The 6,492-nt window shown below is 36.5% G+C and overlaps 1 long non-coding RNA gene across 1 annotated transcript; it reads right to left on the reverse strand.

Moving 5' to 3' along the window:
* Positions 1-3,125: 3,125 nt before the first annotated feature.
* On the reverse strand, positions 3,126-4,648 carry LOC131535237 (uncharacterized). Its single transcript, XR_009269586.1, has 4 exons — positions 4,296-4,648; positions 3,548-3,643; positions 3,398-3,439; positions 3,126-3,226 (listed from the first exon to the last, which is right to left on the reverse strand). It is a non-coding gene; the product is annotated as an uncharacterized LOC131535237 (long non-coding RNA).
* Positions 4,649-6,492: the final 1,844 nt, after the last annotated feature.

A 6,492-nucleotide genomic window follows, 5' to 3' on the forward strand; every position in this document is an offset into this window, starting at 1 on the left:
AAAATTACAATAAAATACCTTTATTTGAAATAAAGTGCAAGAACAATCATTTTACAGAAATTTTCATTAAAGGTTTTGCAGAAAAAACTGTTATTTTAGAGATTTTTCTTGTTTCAATTACGATATTTTACGGTTTTGTTTGGCAGCCGTAGCTGCCAGTCATTTGACAGTTTTTTTACAGGACTTTTTACAGTGTAAAACCCTTATTTTACAGATTGTTCCTTGTTACAATTATGATATTTTACTTTTAATTTTACGGTTTTGTTTGGCAGCCGTAGCTGCCAGTCATTTGTTTACAGTGTAAAACATTTTACAGTGTAAAACCCTTATTTTAAGAAACACTGTTATTTTACCAATTATTACAATCAAAAGCCTTCAATAAAGTGTCAAAGCATGCTCAAGATGGAAAATTCAGTTTTATTTAGAAGACAAAATACAAAGTCTGTACAGATGCCGTAAGAAATTAAAATTTAAAAGAAATACAGCACAATTACATTTAAAATACTGTACTGGTGAAGAACATAGAACAGTTTCATAAAAATGTTGAATTAAATATATTCAACTTAAAGGACAAGTTCACTTCCAGAATAAATATTTCCTGATAATTTACTCACCCCCATGTAATCCAAGATGTTCATGTCTTTCTTTACTCAGTCAAAAAGAAATTAAAGTTTTTGAGAAATTAAAGAATTTTTCTCCATATAGTGGACTTCAGTGGGAGTCAACTGGAATGTTTTCCTCAAAAACCTTAATTTCTTTTCGACAGAAAAAAGAAAGACATGAACATCTTGGATGACATGGGGGTGAATAAATTATCAGCAAATCTTCATTCTGGAATTGAACTAGTCCTTTTAAACTGAAAAAAAAAAAAAATACTAAAATATATGTATAAGATTGTCAAGCAATTTTATTATTCAGATGTAAAATAACATCATCAATGAATTCTTCATAAACATTTCTTCAGAGCCCCCAGGAGGAATTGAATAGCTAAAACAGTGCATTTCTATCTTATCAGTTAGGGTTACTCTCATGATGAGGACATGAGTACATAACATAAGTCTTATATTAATCCACAATATTCTACTGACTCCTGTGGGCTCCATATACAGTGGTGTCAAAAATGATTAGAACACTAGTATTTTCAGCAGCTAAAAAATGGTTTTAAGTCAGTTATTTCTATCTTTTACTGTAGTGTTTCAGTAGGAAATATCAGTTTACATTTCCAAACATTAATTTTGCCATATTTTGCCAATAATCCAGTGATTTTTGTTTGCACAAGGAGTCTGACAACAGCCAGTGCTGCACACAGAGATCTGATCTCATCATCATCAGTCTGTCTGGAATGTGATGAAGAAACCAAACAAACTGAGACAGACTAAATCCAGAAGAACTGTGGCAACGTCTCCAAGACGCTTCAAGAAACCTATCTGAAAAGTTACCTGAAAAACTAACCACAAGTGCACCTAGAGAAAAAGCTGCTTTAAACGCAAAGGATGGTAACAATAAATGTTGATTTAATTTAGTTATAAAAGTTCATTAATAAAGAAAATTTATTTATGGCATTATTTTTGACAACATCCTCATTTAACAGAATTTTTACACAAGTGCCTAAAACTTTTAGCTTTGCAGGTAGGTTTCTTGAAGCATCTTGGAGACACTGCCACATGTTCTTCTGGATTTAGACGATGAGATCAGATCTCTGTGGAGTACTGGCTGTTGTCAGACTCCTTGTGCAAACAAAAATCTAAAAAAATTACAATTAATGGCAAAATGAATGCTTGGAAATGTAAACTGATATTTCCTACTGACACTGTACAGCAAAAGATAGAAATAACTGACTTAAAACCATTTTTTAACTGGTATAAAATAAATAGTGTTCTAATAATTTTGGGCACCACTGTAGCTCTAATATATGTAGACAAACATATGTATTTTAATTCTACATATGTTAGTTAAAAACTAATAGCTATATTAGTGTAATAAGTAAAACCAAAACATACAACAAAAGGTCCATGGCAGGGCTCGCAAAATCGCTAGCCCGACGTCCCGGGGCTATTGTGTTTTCCAGTCGGGCTACCAAAATGTATCACTGCCTGCCCGACGGGCTCCTTAAATACAGATCTCCCGCGGGTCCTTAAAACTCTTAAAATGAGTTGTATCAAAATTAAGGCCATAAAAGTTTTAAATACGTTAAATGGTAAAAGAAATGTCTTAATTTTAATTTCAAGAGGTCTTACAGTTGGGAACGGAAAGACAAGAGTCGCGATATGGCAGGATTAAACTTCAAAAGGCAAGGATGTCATTGAATAAATATGAGCGCTGCACGTTTCAAGTCAAAACGCGGCGCGGATGTCTTTATGTGAATGTATCTGAAGGTAACCGACTGTCCTCAGAAATGTGTCGTTGGCATTTTAACTATAATTCCTGATAAAGAAGCGTTTATGAGCGCGGAGCTGCTTTGTGTACAGCGTTCCGGGAAACCGCAATATTTCAACTCCTAAAGCGCCACCTCGTGGCAGAGAGTGAATCTGCATTTCCAAATAGCCTTTCCTACTGTTTATGGTCAGATCAATGCAAATATCAACTCATGTTTTTACGCAGCAAACACAGAGTTGTAAATGAGAAAGAAGTTGATGTGCCTTCTAAAAATCTAAACAATTAAGACAATTAAGATTTATACGTTTTAAATTAACATAATTTATATGCTTGATTGATCCCTTTTCATAAAACGGCCTATAGCCTGAAACGCTGTTGTATAAGATTTTTGTTTTTGTGAAAACCTGTATCTGAACTGTAAATCATGTAATTTTATGACTCAAAACTGTATGTTACCATAGACATTGTCCAACCCCGCTCATACTGTGTTCATTTTACTTGTGCAGCTCTTAAAATGGGTCATAAATTGCCTTAAATATATTTTTAAAAATTCTGCAGATACCCTGTAAATAGTGAAATAAAATTCCTTCCTTCATATTTGTTGATATTTGTGTATTGAAAATATTTTTGATTGACGTTTAAACTCCTATCTGATTTTCTATATTAAAAATAATAATAATAATAATAAAATAAAATAGTAATATTTTAATTCGGCTACCAAAATCTGAAGAGTACCTGCCGAAGGCTACCAGGGATTTTGAAATTTTGCGAGCCCTGCATGGCCAGACGTGACAGACACAGCAGATAAAGAGCAGTCCTCCTCCAAATTGCCAGCAATCGGCTGGATTAGCTGGGGGAAAAATAAAAAAAAAAGAGAAAGAGAAAGAAAAAAAGATTATGTCAGAAGACACCTGTTTTGTCTGGTATTAAAACAAATTAAAAACATGGAAGAAAAATACTGTGAAAATTAATTTAAAATAGATTTATATAATATGTATTAATGTTAGACATGAATACTCACTTCCTCTGAAGATCATATGGTAGAAGATTTTCATTTCCAAAACTTCATGAGGGGGAAGCGCACACAACACACACACACACATTATTAATTTGTTTAATAAAACACTGTCTGCTTACTGACAGAGACATGGGCTTGCAAAAATGGACTCACCAGCTCCATACAAAATCTTCACAGCTGATCCAAAATCCTGTTTTGCATACAGTATTCTTCTCCAAGGAGTCCAAGGATCATGCTTTCAGGTCCTCTCTGCCAAATGAGTTTACATGACAGTGTTCTCAGGTTACTCATTTCAAAGTGCTGTCACTTTTTTCTTATGGGTTTGATCTTAAAACTAGCTGACAGTATGGGTGGGCGATATGACCATATTATTTCACAATATAGGAAATTTTACTTCACAACACTATATATTATATATCACATGTATAAGATCAAAGTAGCAAATTACAAACAATAGGACTAATGCAACAGAACAAAGACCAGTTAAATACATTTTCTCTTTAGTATTTTGTTGTTTGATTAAAATTATGACCGACTGCAGGTAACATTAGGTTAAATTATACTGCTGTCACTTTAAGAACCAAAAGCACAGATCCAGTATACGGACAGGTCACCGGGTTTCCACCTGAATGTTTATCTTGACTCCAGACATTAGTGACTGTGTTTAAGTCAAGTGAATCTTGAGATGACTGTCTGTATTTGAGCATTCAAGCGAGGCGCGGTTTTCTGTGTGACATGGTCATATATCGCCCAGCCCTAGCTAACAGTATTAGCTCATACTAAAGTAATACACATTAACTGGTGGGACATTGAGAAATGATATGTAATCGCGATTAGCATCTCACTTCAATCTTGATGTAACTATAAAACATTAGGATATACATTAATAAAAGGTACTTACCTTTTGCAGTTTGCTTGTCTGTTAGCTGCTGGTAGAAGTGTCCATATTCGCGTTTATTCGTTCTCAATCATCATCCCACAACACAAACTCACTCAAAATATGAATTTAACACTCAGATAATACATATAAAAGCCATTACTAGAGGAGAGACCGCAGCAGACTGCAGAAGCCGAGCAGCAGCGACACACTGACAGACACTGCTATGAAAGTGTACATTCAAATTTGAGCGGGAAAACGGCGCGCTCGCTAGTCATTGGCCAGATTCCTGAGTGACAGTCAGCTTAACCAATCAGCTCAAAGCAACACTGAGCAACAGCAAATAGCGTTGCAACTATGGAAAAAAGAGATTACAGTTAACTTAATTAAAATAACTTAATTAAAGATTACAAATATGTCTTTTTATTTGTTTATTTTTATTTGTAGGCTGTTACATTTAATTAATTGATCAAATGGTGATTTCACATTGCATCTGTGCTATTCAGTGTTCACCACCTGTCATTTCCCTCTGATTTTAGGGTTTAGTTAGGTTTAGGGCCAGAGGGACTATGTTTTCAGACAGGATCAATAAAATATGCTGATTTAGGAACAGGTCTTACTTGGCAAAATCATGGTAGTCGTGTGTGTGTGTGTGTGTGTGTGTACCTGTTTTTCTATTCAGGTGGGGACTTAAACCTGAATACACACAGACTCATGGGGACTCGTGTCACGGTGGGGACCTAAATTGAGGTCCCCACGGGTAAAGAAGCTAATAAATCCCACAGAATTACGTTTTTTGAAAATCTAAATATGCCTGTAGTTTCCTGTAAGGGTAGGTTTAGGTGTAGGGTTGGTGTAGGGCAGGGCTATTCAATTGGCGGCCCGGGCGAATCCAGCTTAGGTGGAGGCAGAAAGATTCCACTGACCGCTTCACTAACTCTAGCTATGAAGTTTGTTTACCTTGTTTTTAACAATGGCTGGAGTTTCTGTCCAGTCCGCTCGTTTTATCTCGTTTAAACACAGCTGTCGTCGGTTTTTTGTCTGGCAGAGGCAGCAGGTATGCGATAAAATTTCAAATCGGAGCCTGTACTACGTCGATTCTTGCATCCAACATCACATCAAGATGATATTTTAAGCTCCTTATGTAGCCGAATCTGCGCTGGTTTGAATGGGCCGCCTCCAGTTTTCCCTTTGTTTTGCCTCCAGCTAGCGCGGTAACGTAATCGTGACGTCGGCGCAAAAAGGGTCTATAGGAATATGACACATATCTAAGCATCCATATATAAGGTCCCTCAGTTTATCAGCAGTTTTCGCATTGCTCAATAGCTAATTAAATGGTGAATTCGGCAGGCAAAACACCACTAGGAATCAGGAATTTAGCGAGTGGAATTCGTTTCCCCAATGAATGCACCTTCGATTCATTCAAGTTCGTTAACTTGACCACTTGAATTCACAGCATTGATCATGAGCTGCCTGATTTGGAAGTGACTGAGTTAGCATTACTTCACGCATCACTACATTATTGAAATGGAGTCCAGGAGTTATGTGACCGACTCGAGAACAAGTTCAGATGGGAACTTCATCCCCAAGAACGATATCAAGAAATCATGCATCCTCGCCACAGCTGCTATGTTTCACTCTCTCGAGCGCTCAGGTTATTGGCAACATGCGTGTAGCTATGGCTATCCACATTGCTTAGGCTCATTTAGTTGTTTAGTTGTCAATGTAAGGTACTATCTGTGTACTGGCAATACACTTGTATTGGAGCAGCCCCAGCAATAAAGAACGGTTCAATGATATAGAACAAAATAGAACGAGCTTGTTGATAACTAAGCGGATATTTAATTACTTAATAATGATTTCTCGCTAGAAATAACTTCAGACACCATCTTTGTTTTGCTCAACCACACAGGATTGTGGGTATCAAGGCAGCGAAGGAATATAAATATCGGCCTTTAAATATCGACCAAATGAAGGTATCTCAGGAGGCAGGAAGTAAGGCTAACACTGGATTCGACGTGTCAAGATGCCTTCCTTCCTCGAAATGTGTCCTCCAAAGGCAGCATTTTCCAGTTTCGGATGCAGCCGTCACTTCAGCGTTGATTCTTCTCCTGTATCAGACGCGCTTGTTCTCTCTAGTCGTATTGGAAACATGCTTGTTCTTAAACTCTTGGTTGTATTGGAAACATGCTTGTTCTTAAAGGGATAGTTCACCCCAAAA

Source organism: Onychostoma macrolepis, unplaced genomic scaffold (assembly GCF_012432095.1).
Source record: "Onychostoma macrolepis isolate SWU-2019 unplaced genomic scaffold, ASM1243209v1 Scaffold197, whole genome shotgun sequence".
Classification (NCBI taxonomy): Eukaryota; Metazoa; Chordata; class Actinopteri; order Cypriniformes; family Cyprinidae; genus Onychostoma; species Onychostoma macrolepis.